The sequence below is a fragment of the Amblyomma mixtum genome, chromosome 6 (genome assembly GCF_055824585.1).
Source record: "Amblyomma mixtum isolate Tamu chromosome 6, ASM5582458v1, whole genome shotgun sequence".
Lineage (NCBI taxonomy): Eukaryota > Metazoa > Arthropoda > Arachnida > Ixodida > Ixodidae > Amblyomma > Amblyomma mixtum.
In genome coordinates, this window is record NC_143017.1 from 78,541,761 (window position 1) to 78,554,367 (window position 12,607).

At 50.0% G+C, this 12,607-nt stretch overlaps 1 protein-coding gene across 1 annotated transcript in view; it reads right to left on the minus strand.

Annotated features, from left to right (window-relative positions):
- LOC149339465 (cell adhesion molecule DSCAML1-like) overlaps positions 1–11,264 on the minus strand; it is a 240,909-nt gene extending 229,645 nt beyond the window's left edge. Inside the window, exon 1 of the mRNA XM_089550484.1 lies at positions 11,246–11,264. The gene's annotated coding sequence lies outside the window, so the exon portion shown is untranslated. The remainder of the gene's footprint in view (positions 1–11,245) is intronic.
- Between the last annotated feature and the right edge of the window lie 1,343 nt (positions 11,265–12,607).

Here is a 12,607-nt window from a genome sequence, read left to right on the forward strand (position 1 = left end):
TCAACTGAATCTCGGAGAGCAAACGGCACCGGCCTGGCCTTCAGAAATTTGGGTTGCGCGTTGTCCAACAACTCCAGTGTGACCGGGGGCCCTTCGTTTCCTGGAATCTCTTCCGAGAATACTCTTTCGTATTTCTCTTGCAGTTGCTCAACCATGTTCTGGCTCGGCGTCTGGTGTATGCCGCATATCACCACGCCTAGTGGAGAAAACCAGTTTCTCCCTAGAAGGCTTGATCCTGCGCCCTTCACAACAAGCAGAGGTAGCGTGTGGGTCTGGCCGTTGTAGTTAACCTGCACGTTGGCAGAGCCCAATAGTGGCAGATTCTGTCCTGACCACGTTCGCAGGTGCGTGTCGTCTTGTTGCAGGGCGGGTGCGTCAGATGGCCATGAAGTTCGGAACGTGTCCTCACTGATCAGAGTACAGGCTGCGCCGGAGTCCACCTCGAACTTAATCAGCTGGTGATGTACGCTTACTTCTGTAAAAATCTTCGGTCGCGTGCCGAGATTCATGGTGTTCAGGTCGTACAACACAGATGGTGTTGCTGATGTTGTTCCATGGAGATCAGATAGCGGCGTATTCTCTGAGGCGTTGACGCTGTGATTAGGCTGGGAAGGTGACTTTATCTTGGCAAGTCTCCGTTTCGTAATGCATGCTCTTTCGATATGCCCTTGCTTGTGGCAAAAATTACACGTGGCTGACTGGAATCGACATCCCTGGGGGTTGTGTTGGTCGTCACACCGCCAGCAGCGTTGTGCCTTTTTGACCGATTTTACAACAACAGAAGGCTTGCGCACCTGGTTGCTTGTCTGGTGTACCGGCTCGGTGTTCCGGCGAATCCCTCTCTGCTGGTGACCGGCGCTCTCCGCTCGAACGGCGATGTCGTAAGCTTTGCTGAATGTGAGGTCCTTCTCAGCGAACAGGCGCTGCTGCAGTGACTCGTCACTCAGTCCGCACACAAATCTGTCGCGTAACATCACGTCCAAGGGAAGCATGGTGGTGTTAGCAGAAGAAGCTGCGTCTCCCTCCTGCCCGGTAGCTGTTGTCGACAGCGTTCCAAAATTGCAGTCGGCAGCGAGCTTCTTGAGCGCGGCTACGTAGGCGCTCACAGTTTCTCCTCCCAGTTGATCTCGTCGTTGGAAGCGAGCCCGGCTGTAGACCTCGGATGGCCTTGGGTCGTAGTGCTTTTGCAGCGCTTTTACGATGTCGTCGTAAGACACTGCCGCTGGTGTGCTTGGCTGAATAAGGGCGCAGACAGTATCGTAGGTCTGCTCCCCGCACAGCGTCAGCAGGTTGGCCCTCTTCAAGGCTGGGTCTGTGATGTTGTTAGCTTCAAAGTAGAACTGAAGGCGTCCAACCCACGATGACCACGATGAGCCGTTGAACTCTGGTATCTGATTGGGAAACCCTCGCGTAGCCATGGCTTGTCAATAGCGTTGCGTAGCGCGGGTCGAATCCACTTTCTCGTCGCCACTGTCGTGTCCGGTCGCTGTGTTGAATGCAGCGAAAGACGCACACGGTACTTTAAGACTTCGTTTATTTAAAGCCGATGAGGGTGCGACCAGCGTCGACCGAGGCAGGAGCCGAACTGGCCGCCCGAAGAAAGGGGGGAGTGGAGAAGCGTCCACGTCAGGGAGTGGCTTCCCAGAACAGGAGGAGGGTGCGGGGGCGCACCGTGGGGGGGCATCCGGCGACAGCGTGCGACGAGGGGCAAGCGGTCGTTAGGAGGAGGATGCGAGTGGTCGTTAGGAGGAGGATTGAGTGGTCGTTAGGAGGAGGATGCGAACTGTCGTTAGGAGGAGGACGCGGGGGCGCACACACACAAAAGCAATAAGGGGACACAACAGTTTCTTAACATTTTTTTTGTATTCGTAAGCTTCACAGAGAAGCCGGACGGCAGGCAAGTGCCATCAGTCACGCGCATGCGCTTATCGAATCGGCCAAGTGCGCCCATGCATTTTTCGTTTCCAGGCGGCCATAATTTCTTCAAAGCGTCAACTCTGTCAAAGCTTCCACGTTCAGGCAGCTGTTGTGCGGCGGCTTTTTTCTCAGTTCCACATGTCCCGTAAAAGGAACAATTTGCGGCGTCACCCTCTTTTTTGCTCATCAAAGTTTACCGCGAAACCAGTCCGTTTTCTTTCAACAACACAGCGAGTGTCCTTACGTTACATAAGCACTCATAACAAGCCCTAGTGGGAACAATGTTTCAGGCAGTTACACGAGGGCCGTCCATGCAGCGTGTGCCAAAAAAGCAGAGCCACCATCGTCGCCGATCGGGTGCGGCGCGGTGTCCGCGGCGGCGGCTCGCTCGGTGTCGTCGTCGTCTTTGGCGGCGTCCCTGGTTTTAATGACTTGGAACGGGCGATTCCCGGCCATTGTTCTCGGGTCGATTCGCGGGCTCAGCCAGCCAGGGGCACCTGTTCGGCGCGGCCTTCTCCTATTCCGGCAATCGATGCCGCACCGCCGACCGACGCACCATTACGCCCCGAGGTGGGGTGTATAGCTGCCGCTGGGGGAAAAGGGGGGATGCGCGCGTAAGGAGGGACAGCGAAGGGGGAGAGGCGGAAGAGGACAGCCAAACGCCGTTCCTCGTCGCCGCAGCTTGGGGGAAACCCCTGGGCTTCCAGAAAAGATCGCCACTGGCTGCCGCTGCTTTTCCTTTTCTCTCTGCCCTCCCCCTCCCCCCTCTCTCTGCCGTTCTATCTCGCGTCCATTTTCTTTCTTTTCCTTTTCTTCTGTTCTTCCACGGACGCCACACGCGAGAATGTCGCCTGCTGCCTCTTCCTTCTCCGGCCTTCTTTGGCCAGCTCGTCACCTTTTGTTTGGCCGGACTCAAATAGGGAGTGATTTTGTTTCTTATCCCTTCGTGTTTTCTTTTACACCCAGTTTTCTTCCTCCCGGTGGCGCTGATTGGCTCGTAAAAGTGTCTCTGCAATAGCTGCCTGCGAAGGCGGCACGGGTTGCGGGATAGGGAGAAAAGGGAAGGGGGGAGGAACTGGTGTGGGCTCCCACTGAAGGCGGGACGGTGACGTTGGCGACTGCCGACGTTATAACCGCGTATTTTATCTCGTTTTTTTATTATTTTTCCTACCCCCAGCGCTCTTTAGGGATCGCCGATGCATTTATGCTTGGGAATCATCCCCCCGGCGTTGACTCCATGGCGGATCATGGCTTCTTTGGCGTCCTTTTCTTTCCCGCGTTTCCCGCGGGCGTGGTGCGGAGGGGAAAGCTTGCGGAGAGCCTTTCAAACGCCCGCAAGAAGCCAGAGGCCAAAATAGAGCTTGCGTGGCTTTGGCATGTCTCTGCAGGGAGATGACTACATTCACTGTCTCGCGTATCATCGTTGAGATAATGCGGCTGACATGAATGCGGGCGCAAATTTTCGAAGCATCTGTTCGCTGTATTGATAGTGATGTTTTCCGATAGTACGACTAAACAGAACATTCAAAAAGACACCTAATTCCATTATGCGTTGGCATTGCGATAGCTTTAGCAGCTGTTATGCCTTTACCAGAAGTGAGGGCACTTCCGGTCCAATGACGTCACTTCTCACCAACCAATAAGCAAATTTCATGAGTGACGACGCAGTTTGGCTCCCTGGCGCTTATAATACAGCCGCATTAATGCAGAAAAAAAGATTAGGCAACGTCAATCTCTGCAAAGACTGGTAACTTCAAAATATTTTTCTAGAAAAAAATGTGGACTGCTTTTATTTGAGAAGTGCAGCATGAAAATGATATTAAATAAACGTGAAAAAACAAATGGTTCCTCAGGCAAGGGGATGCAAATATTACTATAACAAAAACTTGAGCACAGGAGAGAGAGGGCAAGAAGTAGTGTGAGAAATATACTAATAAAAAGGGCGGAGAGGCGGGGAGGCGCGGGGAGGGGGGGGGGGGGGGTTGGAGATAAAGCGGATATGTACAGCCTTTTCCAAAATATACGGACCAGGGGTTTGCTTCTCAGCATTGCAGCAGGGCTCGCTTTGCATCGTCAACAGTCAAAATGATTTGAAGGTAAGGAGAACTCTCGTGCTCACCTTTCTAGAGCAGAGGAGGCCTAAGGATGCTAGAGCGCCCCACTGCACTGTTTAGAAGCAAACCCTTTGTCATATGTTTTTGAAGAAGGCTTCACATCCGCTTAAAATCTACAAACTGAGTCTGCCGTCTGTTGACGTAACACTGTAGCAGCACTGGAATGACCCTGCGGACCATGCGACGGCTAGGCCGCACTTCAGAGCATTAAAGAAGGAAAATAACGCGATAGCGGCTAAAACAGCTCCACGATATCTGGACGCCGTTATTTGTAATGAAACAATAAGATGGCAATTATGTTATTAGGACAAGCAAACGTTGTTTCGGAGAAAACTCACAACTGACAATACCCGCCAAGTAGTTGTTCCTAATGCCCATTCCATAGCCCAAGTAATTACTCTTTGGGGGAAAGAACGGCTACGAAAGTGATGTAATCTGAGTTAACAATATTCCCCCTATCCCTTGAATACAAGAGCTGTATGGCATCCTCCAAACATGTTCAACATGTTCTCCGAAACCCAGTTTGGGTTTCTTCTTTGCATCGAAAGGCGCAACTCTTTTCAATAAATTTTGCTGTTTCAAGCAAAATTATTTTGAAATAGAGTATAACCACAGGCGCTTGTACATCAGTGCGTTTTATGGGTACTTTGGGTGCTAATATTAGGCAGGTGGTTGAATCTCTCTGATTGGATCACACAAAAAGGACGCATGACATAAGCTAATTAATATGCATTTTGTTTTTTCCAACGCCGCATAATCTGCACGAGGCGCCGTCCTGTCGACCTTTGAACAGCAACAGCAGTATTCCACTTAATGAGGCTGATTAAAATTGCAGACTTTTTAATGCAGTAAAATATCCATAACTGTGGTAGGTGATAGAGCTCAATTATTAGACGACAAATTCACTAAAATTATCTAATCAACTTTTTATTGTTCTAGGGCACAAATTTTTGGTACGAAATCGAAGTTTTTAAGCATCAAAGGCGTACCCAATTTTAAAATTTTTCTCAGTCGGCATTTTGGTTCGAAATACCAAGGGTCAAAAATATGCTTTTAAGAGCTCGTTCAGTTGGCTTTTCTGCCTTGTACATGCAGTAAACACAGTTTGTCTAGTTTATGATGCAGAAAAAGTTAGCGCGAATTCGATGACAATACCACCACGCCCAGCGGCGCCATATTATAACAGTGCAACACGGTAAAGCAAACTCACGGAACTTTCAAAAGCATATTTCTGACGCTCGCATATTCGAGTCGAAAGCCTATAGAGAGAATTTCCACACCGGCTCGCGTTTTATGTTAATATTATATTTTCGCGCAATATATTTTCGCGGCCTGAAACCAAAAGTTTAAAAAATCTACAAACGATTACTATAGCAAGCATTGCGAAGTTTGAGCGCAGCTCATGACACGCCACCTGCCACTGTAACATGCCACCGTTGGCAGGTGGCGTGTTACACTGCTAGGCACCTTCTGGAAACTTCCTGTGGCAGCCACCTTCCGGTTGTGAATTCCTCCATTTCGGCGTGGCAGGTGGCGTTGCGGTACTACCTGCTACCACGCCAACTCTCACACGCCTACACACGCCACCTGTGAGGGGGCGTGTTACGCCGACTACGCCGACGACTGCGACGCGGAATACAGGAACGAGAGCCTAAGATCTGGGGTGTAAAAGTTGATTGGTTAATTTAGTCGTCCACAAAAGAATCATGGACGACTAGAGCGTGTTTTTCTTACCGCTAAGGTAGAAGCGCGATGAAAAGAAATGCGAAAAGCGGAGCGCGTAGCTGCCGTGATGTTCTTATTTCATTGCATCGCGATAGCACAATCCATAGTTACAGACCACACCAACGCATCTTTATTGGTTTGAAAATGTAAATTTATAAAAAAATAATAAAGAATTAGCTGGTGCATTGCTTACCGAGAACTTGATAGCGGAAGCTCGATGTTTTTTCGAGCTGTATGTCAAAGAAAATAGCAAGCTGTCTTTGAAACCGCGGATTGTATATGTGAGCTTTAATTTTTATTGTTGCTTTTATCAGAAAAGAAAAAAGTATGCAATCAGGGAACAAATGTTTATTTTCAATTTGTTTCTCTGGGTGCTATACGTGAGTAATACAGTATGCGAGTCGCGAGCTTACCAAAGCTGAATCGAACTCTTCCGTTACGGAGAAGGAATGTTTAGCTATTGTATGGGCGCTAACGAAATTTCGGCCCTATCTATAAGGCCGCCGGTTTTACGTCGTCACGGACCACCATGTGGTCTGCTGGTTATTGTCTATTAAAGATGCATCCGGTCACCTCGCTCGATGGGCTCTTCGCCTTCAAAAGCTTGACATCCGCGTCATCTAGCGTTCTGGCCGTAAGCACATGGACGCCCCGATGCTTTGTCTCGGTCTCCCCTACCCATCGACGCTGCCTGCTCCTCGGCGACCGATCCCGTACTTTCGTCTCTTAGCGTCTCTGATATGCCTGCGGAGCAGCGGAAAGACCCATGGCTTGCGTCCCTCATAGAAGCCGTGCCTTTATTACAAAACGTTGCGCCTCCTAGCACTTTAAGGCGTCAAGCTCCGCACTTTGCTCTCCGGGACGGTCTTCTATACCACCGCAACTACCTGACTGATGGCCGGCGGTGGCTTTTCGCGATTCCCCGCCATTTACGATCTGAAATTTGCGCTTCTTACCGCGCCGACTATCAGTGAGCGTGCACTGGTGTGCAGAAAACATTCAAAAGAATTTCTCAGCGTTACTATTAGCGCAGCATGTACGCTTATGCTCGAAAATACGTCCGATCTTGCATCGCCTGTCAGCTGCGGAAGACATCCGCTTACCGCGTGATCGGCCCCTTGCAACCACTCCCTTGCCCGGCACGTCTTTTCGACCGTGTTAGCGTCGACCCTTACGGTCCGCTTCCTTGTATGGCATCTGGGAACCGTTGGATTATCGTCGGCGTCGATCACCACACCCGGTATGCCGAGACAGCCGCCCTTCCTGCTGCTACTAGCCGCGAAGTTGCTATGTTCCTGCTCCATCATTTTGTTCTTCGCCACGGCGCGCCGCGCGAGCTGCTCAGTGACAGAGGCCGCGCCTTCCTTACCCACGTCGTTGAAGATCTGCTTACAGAATGTCGCATCGTACATCGGACCACCACTGCCTACCACCCTCTAACTAACGGGCGGACCGAGCGCTTCAATCGTACTCTCGGAGACATGCTCACGATGTACGTCGCAGCAGATCAGACCAACTGGGAAGCTGTCCTTCCCTTCGTGACATAGGCGTACAGCATCGCCACGCAGTCAACCACCGGCTTTACCCCTTTCTTCCTTCTGTATGGGCGTGAGCCGTCGTCCACGATGGACACCATCTTACCTTATACTCCTGACGCCTGCGAGTGGACGCCCCTCGCCGAAGTCGCAAAGCATGCAGAGGAATGCCGCCAGTTGGCGCGCTCTTTTACCTCCGAATCCCAAGGCCGCCAAAAGCATCGCCACGATAACGATAACAGGCAACACGTTTTTCCGGTTGGATCCCTAGTTTGGCTATGGGTTCCAGGCACACCACCAGGATGGTCGTCAAAATTTCTCACAGGATACCATGGGCCTTATCGCGTCGTCCAGCAAACGTCGCCGGTCAATTACATCGTGGAGCCGCTCAACCCCTCTTCGGACTTGCGCCATCGCGGCCGAGAACTCGTCCACGTAAGCCGCCTGAAGACCTACTACGACCCGCTCCTCTTGCCCTCGCCATAAGTCGCCAGGGTGGCTCCTCTTCGTTCCCGGGGCAAATGTAGTGAACCACGACGGCCGTGCCTTCTGCCGCTTAGGCAGATCACTGACGAAGCGCCGAGGAAGACGAAGCGCCGATGGAAGATGACATAGCTTTTTTCGCCTCAGAAAAGAATATTCATGCTCTTTACCAGTCTTTGCAGGCATACCTGTCTGCTCTTGAAGATTGGTTGGACCAAATTAGTTTATCACTTAATGTCACCAAGTGTGGCGTGCTGGTATTTCCTCCAGACACCCCTTTGTACATCTCGCTAGTCTACCCTTCCACCCCAATACCGCAGGTGGAGTCGGTTAAATACCTTGGTGTTACTTACGACCCAAGTTTGGACTGGCGCCAGCATATTATGAATAATGTTATTAAAGGCGAACGTGCTCTAGGCCGGCTGATACGGGTAGGCAATAAAAATTTTGGCATGCGTCGTGACACCTTACTTTTTCTCTATAAGGCTTATATGAGACCAATTCTGGACTTCGGTTGCGTCTTGTTCTCTGGCAGCGCAAACTATAAGCTGCAGCCTTTAGCCTTACTGGAAAGGCGTGCCCTACGGCTATGCCTAGGGCTCCCAAGATCGGCTTCCAATGCCCTCCTTTATCTGGAAGCCCGTATTTCCGATCTATATTCCCGCTTCCAACTACTCACGGTGCGTACTTTCCTCAGGTCCTCTGACCCGGCCCCCGGTGTTAACACTCCCATTTTCCTATCCCACCCACACCTGTTTTTCTCTTCACATTGGCCACGTTATCAGCTCCCGCAAGTTAGGTTTACGCAGAACCTGTTGGCCCCGCTTCAGGTCGATCTGACCTCCTTGCAACGAGTTGCCGACACGCAGGCTGATCCCGTCTTCTATTACGACCATATCTTTCCGTCCCATGCAAAACACATGCCCGCGAATATCCTAAATGGTCTTGTGGCTGAGCACTTACAGCATTTTCCTCATCATGCTGTTCACTCCACTGATGCTTCCGGGAGCTGTGAGAAGGCGGCAATTGGGATATGTTCACAGGATCTGGCTTTCAGCTATTCCGTTCGTATCCGGGATTTCACTTCTGTATTTTTTGCAGAGTTTTTGGCACTTGGTTTGGCTCTTCTTAAAATTCCGTCGCATGTAGCACGGGTACTTATCCTTGCAGACTGCCTTTCAGTTTTAGTCTCTCTCCAAACTTCCGGCACCTCTCTATTGATGCGTTCCCTTAGGTTTTTTTGTTCCGCGCACAGTAAGGGAGGTCCGCTTTTTCTGGGTACCTGGTCATTCGGGAATCTATTTCAACGAGGTGGCTGATTTATTGGCAAGGTCAGCTCTCACTTCCCCTGTAATATATCCCGTACCGCACCTCATTATGTTGGAGACCTCCCGTTTCCAGCGATTCCAACATATATCAGCCAGCTTGGGTGATCCGTTGCTGAATACCGTAAACTTTCAACATTTAAAGTTCCCATGGAATGTCCGTTCATGTAAGACAAGGCGGTGTGAAGTGTCCATGACGCTTTTGCGATGCAGATTCCCCCACCTCAATTTGTACTTATGCAGATGCGGGTTCGCTACGACCAACCTTTGTAACACATGCAGAGAAGTTCAAACAATTGACCATTATCTCCTCTCATGTCGGCGGTTCGCATTTCAGAGAAAACAGTATTTGGAAGTCCCTCTTTCGAGGTTAGGACTCCCTTTGTCTCTACCCGTTCTGCTCTCGTTTGGTGCGAGCGCTACGGGATTCCCGTTAAGCACTATTTGCGGCTACCTTCATGATTACATCATTGAAACTGGTCGCTTACCCTGTTAAATCCATATAAAATTCCACCGAAAGTCCAAAAAGCGTATTTTATTTTATTCCTGAAATATCTAATTTGTTTATTTATTAAAGATTTTTAACAATTCATACATATTTTCTAATTTCAAACATTCTACTATTGTACTTGTTTTTTTTTTCCCCCGCTTTTTTTCCTTGGCATTCACCACCGTACCTTGGTCAATCCCCCCGCGTGGGTATGTGCCATTTTCATATGGTGAAGAAGAAGAAGAAGATGAAGTACCGCCGCGCTGCACGAGATCGCTTCGGCTGGACTGGCCGTCTTCTGCGCTGCCCGCCGTTCTACTCATCGTTTTGTGTCGCCCGCCGTGAACTCGATCTCTTGTTCTATTTGTGCAGAAGCCTCCTTTCACTATAAATAATAGTTAATAATTATTTTACTTCTCAACTGAACACAATATTAATCAAGATGTAACGTTGTTCTGTGCTGTACTACATTTCATAGCCTCCCTATTCTCTTTATTCTTTTCTGCTCATAAAAAAGGTAACGGTCACATTAAATCTTTCGAAATTCCGAAGTCACCTTCCTGCCCAATTCGGATTTCCTGTGCAGTGAAAAAACCCCTTCAGCACATCGGCGCGGCCTGGCCTTGGGGCACAAAATTACGCGCAGCGCTGTAGAATGCTACATGTCCTTTTTCATCCCTCTGTCATCTGTTACGATCACGATGAAGGAATTAGACGTAGCTCTGCAAATTCACTGCTCGGCAGGTATAGGCAAAAGCCAAGCCTTGGCGATTAACGTGTCTAGCGGTGCGCGCAGCTAACGCCCAGAAAACAAACACGCCTTTTGCTGTGAAGGTGTTTTTGCTATGCAAGGAAGCTTGCTTCAGGGTTTGTCTAAGGGTATCTAAGTATATCTCTCTAGTGTGTGGTTGGTGGGGTTTATCGGGTTTAACTTCCCAAAACAACTCAGGCAATGAGGGACACCGTAGTGGAGGGCGCCGGTAATTTTGACCACCTGGGGTTCTTTAACGTGCGCTGACATAGCACAGCACACGGGCCTCTAGCATTTCGCCTCCATCGAAATGCGACCGCTGCGGCCAGGATCGCATCCGGAGCTTTCGGGACAGCAGGAAAACACCATAACCACTCAGCCACCGCGGCGGCTTTCTCTATGGTTTTATAAGTACAGGCCTATAAGTACAGCACCTGCGAGCGGAAGAGGGGCACTGGGGTATCTGTCACAGTCGGCGTTGTCACTTCGGTGGACACGCTTGTTGCGACGCGCGTCTGTTCTTTCACACTTTCTTCTCATATCTTTCAACTCTCCTCTATCTGCACGTGGCAGCGGTTGTGGCTCAGCTCGAGCGAGTAGGCAGGCCTGTGCAATTCCCTCTTTATCCTTCTTTCAGTCGTAGCAACAACAACAACAACAGACAGCGGCGGTTATGATACGTCTACAGAACAGCCTAGGAGAAGACGCAGCAACTGGCAGGCATTCTGTGCGCATGCGCCCGTTTCTGCACTGCGGGTCTACATGGTACTGTGAACGACCGCCGGGTCGACGCTCCCATGATATCACTAAAAACTATTTATAACTGTATAGCCATTATGACAAGGTGATCACTTCTGAAACATATTACTGTCTAAACGACAGACGCAAATCAGCAACAATCTTACCCGATCTTGACGTAAGCTTCCTGTCGCATATGATCAATATTTCCCGTGATTCTTCATCAGGCACTGAGGCATCGTAAAACACAGGTTCTCCTGGAGGAGAAAAAAACACGAAGAAAAACAAAGTCTTACACTGTTCGCATTCATCCACTGCATCCTCAAAAACAAAAGTGAGGAAAAAATACACGACTACCGCCGCTGTTGAATCTTAACACAGTAGCTTCGAAAGCGGAGTACGCGAATCACAGTCTCGTAGAACGCCCGCGGAAACAAATGACCAAAACCGCGCGAAATATTTTCCCGCCCTTCAAAGGCTGCCCGCGCGGAAAAAGGAAAGAGGAGAGCGGTGGCGTTCTTCCCACGCTCAAAGCAAGGCACAAAAAAAAAAAGAGCGCAGTCAGAACCTCCATTGTTTATACGAAAGCAAAAGCTGGCAGCGAGCGTGCGGTCTATATTTCGGTGGTAAATCAAGTTGGGCCGAGCACTCGGTCTTTTCTCAACGCCTCAATTGTTACCAAATTTTTGTTCGATAGCGGCCACTTTGCGAAGCGGGTTTGGAAGCTGAGAAGAGGAGGGGTGGAAAGATTGAGAGTAGCGGAGAGAAGAAGGTTTTATTTTTCTTTCATTCGTCTTCATAACGGAAGGAAGTCTAGCCGGCTGAGAAGCGAGTCTTTTTCGGCGATGATCTATTGAGACGCAGCGAGCGATGTTTGCTCGCGGGGAGGAACTCCGGCGTGAACGCATTGTAGCCAGCACGCGCGAGCTGCGGCCATTTTATCCCTTTTGATACGCGCTGCTCTCGATGTGTCTGCTTCGCTCATCATCTCTCGCTAGGCGTTCGTCTTCGTCGCAACGCTGCGGTTTCGGCGCGGTGTCTGTGCATATGTGTGTGCGTGCGCGCGCGCCTGTGTGTGGTTTCGTATGCGTGTGACTGCATGTGGGGCTGTTGTGCGCGTGTGAATGTTATGTTTGTGTGTATGACTGCCTGTGTGCGTGACTGGCAGTGCGTTTGACAGTGTGTGTGACTGAGTGTGACTGACTGTGTGTGTGACTAACGAACTGCATGCGCGGCTGTTTGTGTGCATGACTCACTGCCTGAGTGTAACTGCGTGTGTGACTAAGTGTGGCTGTGAGCGTGATTCGGTAGCCTGAGTGTCTATGCATAGCAAAGAAAGAGAGTGGATGCTCGCCTCGTTTAATCTGTTCGCATGATGTTGCAATCACCTGTATTGATTTAAAGTTGTTATCGACGTGGCGAAACCGTTAAGGCGCTTTGAAAACGCGTTTCATCACAGCTGCTAATTAGGGGTGGTATGACGCAATGCTTCTTGGAATTCAATTGCGCTCCGCTCTGATTACCAGCTT